This window comes from Taudactylus pleione, unplaced genomic scaffold, assembly GCF_031769625.1.
Source record: "Taudactylus pleione unplaced genomic scaffold, aTauple2 ptg000845l, whole genome shotgun sequence".
Lineage (NCBI taxonomy): Eukaryota > Metazoa > Chordata > Amphibia > Anura > Myobatrachidae > Taudactylus > Taudactylus pleione.
Genome location: NW_028285247.1, coordinates 2448800 through 2452883, shown reverse-complemented (window position 1 = coordinate 2452883; position 4084 = coordinate 2448800).

The window sequence follows — 4084 nt, the reverse complement described above, 5'->3', positions numbered from 1 at the left end:
ACCACAAGATTAACATCAATTAATCTTGCGGTTACTATGTAGCGGCTCCCACCATTAGACGGCTATGGGGATTTCTCACCATAGACGTCTAAGGGAGACAGAGGCTGGCCGCATTCAGCTAATCAGGGAACTGCTCCGACGGAGATGCTCCCTGATTGGCTGGCGGCCCCTGCACTGACGGGACACATGTGTGCCCCGGTCATTTACGCGGAGCAAAGGTATGTGTACACACATACCTTTGCTCAGTCCGGCATGGATCAGGTTTTTTTCGTTTTTTTATTTTAACCCCTGGATTGCCTACTTGGAGAAGAGGACGTGATCTACGCATAGGAGAGGTGAGTATGGATTTTTTTTTTCAGGTACACCCCTATGGATTACTTCGGATACTAGGTGAGTATGTGTGAGTGTGAGTGTGCATGTATGTTTTATTAAAATTATACTTTCACGGTGTAAGTTTGTTTATTTATGTATTTCTTTAGTTGTGGAACTACAAGTGCCAGCGGGCCCGTAATGCCCCGCATGCTGGTATTTGTGGTTCTCCAAATACCAGCATGCAGGGGAGGCTTGCTGGTACTTGTGGTTCTACAAATAAAGACAATATGGTAAATTTAATTTTACACTTTCACTTTACACTATCAACCCGGCACCCACCGCCCTAGGGTGCCGGGGATAGCCCCGGGCTATCAGTCTAGGCCTGGGGTGCCCTGGAGAGGGGTACCCTTTTATTGGGGGGGTACCCAACTCCCCAGGGATCCCCGGCCTGGACTGACTAGCAGTCAGGGATAATGCTTTGGCCGGGGAAACCGGTGAAAGGTTTTCCCTGGCTGTGGCATTATCCCCTGCTAGAAAGAGTTCGGTGCTGGTTCAGGAATTTTCAGGGGACCCCTACTCGTTTTGTCCCCTGATTTTCCAGAACCAGGACCAGCTCAACAAAGCCCTGTGCTGGTTCTTAATATACAGAGGCTCCCTACGCATTTTGGCCCCTGTATTTTTAGAACCAGAACAGGCTTTAGAAAGCCCGGGGCTGGTTATGCTTTTGGGGAGGGGGTGCACGTCATTTTTTTTTTTTTATAACATTTAACATAAGTACACATAGAAACATGTACATATCTCATGGATATGTGCATGTTTCTGTGTTAATCTGACCTGCTCAGGAAGTACTCGCTAGCCTGAAGCAGGTCTATTATTTGGGGACTTTTGGTAATCTTTTTTTTGCGAGTCTGAAACAGACACCCTATTACATTGGGCGAGTTGATTGTTTTCAATGTGAAAACATCTGGATGCGAGTTTGAGAATGGAGAGTTTTAGTAACTCTGAAAAATGCGAGTTTTAGTGAACAGACACCCTATTACATTGGAGAGTTGTGAAAAATTGCGAGTTTAGCACCAAACTCGCAATTTACCAAAACAGACACCCTATTACATTTGGCCCTGAATGTTGGTTGAGGAGCAGAAATTTGTGCAGAAAGAGGTGAGGCTCAGGGAGGCAGTGGTTTCCAAACTTTCTCAGTTCAAGGTATCCTTAGGTTCTCCATAATATTTTTGTAAGTGAAAATAATTACAGAGCAGTCCTGTTTTTTAAGTAGTTGGGTCAAATAATGTAATAAGTATTTAATAAAGAAAGAGATAAAAGAGAAAAACTGCTAATCTTACTCCTTGTCCCCTCCTTCACTCTCCTATTGCCCCTCCATCTCTCTACTTTTGCCCCCTCCATGTCTCTACCTTTGCCCCCTCCATGTCTCTCCCTTTGCTCCCTTCATGTCTCTCCCTATGCTCCCTCCATGTCCCCCCCTTACTTACCTTTAGTTTTGATTGTCAGCGCCATTCTGCAGCATTGCTGTTGCTGTACAGTGACAGCTCTCTCCCCACTCATTACAACCCCCCCACCACTGCGCCGCTCTACACCGCCAACTGTTCTCGCACCCATGCAAAAAAATATATATTTTTCACAAAAAAAAATACACTGGATGTCCTCTTTAGGCCACCGGCCGCTGTAGCACCCAAATGACAGCACAGTGGGAGCCCAGGCAGCCAGTTTTGGGAATCACTGCCTTAGGGGGTCAGGCCATCCATAGGCTCAACTGTTGTTTTGCCTCCAAGCCCTAAGTTGGTGTTTGCCTACAACTAATAAAACCAGCCATATGACACTGATTTTCATATTTAATTAATTTTATTTTTAATTATGTAGGCTATCCAAACAGAACTTTCACCTCCTCTATCCAAGTGTTGTGAATAAAAAAAAACACCGCATAAGCAGAAGGGCAAGAGACGAATTGTGACCAAACCCTATCAGGAATAGTTTAGAATTAGTTATGTGTCACAGATTGATGTGACTGTACCCCAATCCTCAGGTACACAAAGCGCCCCCAGTACTACAGCCAATGCAGAGTTAACCCCCTCCCTACCAGGTCTCTAACCAGAGATCTCTCCTCCAGTGTTTCCTTGTTGAGCAGCTTGTCACACCAATCATGCTTAAGGCTATGACAAGAGAACCAAGACCAGATTAAGAGCAAAAGATTTGCATCCAGACCAGGAGCACCGACAGTGGATGTTCCATCTCTAATTCTCTAATCTAGTTCCATCTCATTCGTTGTCCGTAGCTGTCAGTCAAGGATCAAGGATGCCAATTGTATGGTTTTACTGACCACCTGTCAATGAGTTCCTGTGGTACCTTCAGCTCCCTGAGATTCCCTAATATCTCCACTGATGAGCGTCCCTTATTGGACATCCCCAATACTTTTTCTCTAATAGGAGGCATCCGCTGATGTTTTTATTTTTCAAAATACTTTTTATTAGAGGTATAAACATATAAAAGGGAAAAAGGAAAAGGGTACAGAAAAAAAATAGGGGGAATAGGAACAGTAAACCATATAGGGTACAAACAGCATCAGGAATCGTCCATACCATCAATAGACCCCTGTGTTTGTTGTGGACCCGGGGTGGTAACAGGAGTAGACACCGGAAGAGGTTTAAACTGAACAGTAGGTTATTTAATATGAATGTTGGTAGACATGAATAATAAGAGAAACTAAAGTCCAGTAATAACAAACTAATATATGTGGCAGAAGGGAACTGTAGCGAGTGGGAATAAACGAATGTCCAGATCAGTGACAGAGATGAATGAGGTGAATCCAGATAAACTGTAAGAGTGAAATGGATATTCTGGAATGCTGAGTAGTGGCTGAGAGGGATATCCGGAAATGCTGTGATCCGGTAAAGCTGTGATGATGGCTGAAAGGAGAATCTGGTAATGCTGTGATGATGGTTGAAAGGAAAATCCAGTAATGCTGTGATGATGGCTGCGCAGGAATGAGTTAACTGCGGAGACAGGTTCAGGCAATAGTGGGTCTGGTGGAAGGTGCAGGGCTGATCTCCAGTGGAGTGCAAGGCAGGGCAGTGCAGGCTATACAGGGAGCCGGAGGCTGACAAGGAGCTAGGGCAAGCACCGGAGCAGTCCTAGGGTCAGGAGCACAGAGAACTCTCTCTCACAGCTGACGCTGTGAACACGTTGCACTGGCAACTACAGGGCACTCCAAACACCCTTAAGTGCCCAGTAACGGAACGTGATAGGCCAGAGAGAGCACTTGACCCACAGACGATTGGCCTGCTATGTCACATGGCCAAAGACAAGATGGTGGCCCCCAGACAGTCGTGATGTGGAGACACCACTAGACTTACCCTTGCTAGGATAGCTCAATGCTGGCAGACCTCTGCGTACACCTAATGCCAGTCTCCACACGCCAGCTCCCCCACCAGAAGGACCACACCACAGCGCCCTCACCGGTAAGGACTTCAAACTTCCACGCCGCGCAAGCCCTGGTCATGACAGGGGCTTTGATATAATCTATGTAAGAGCTTGTAATAATGTTTCACATGGGTAATAACCTTAGAAGGTTGAAAACATGTATGAAAAATTATAGTCCAATCATCTTCTAAAACAGGTCATGCCAGGTCCAACTCCTACTGAGCTAATGAAGGAATCCTCACTGGTTGCTGCAGAGTGAGCAACAGAGCATACCACCATGATATTACCCCTTTATGAGCTACCCTAACTAGTCTATCACATATATATATATATATATATA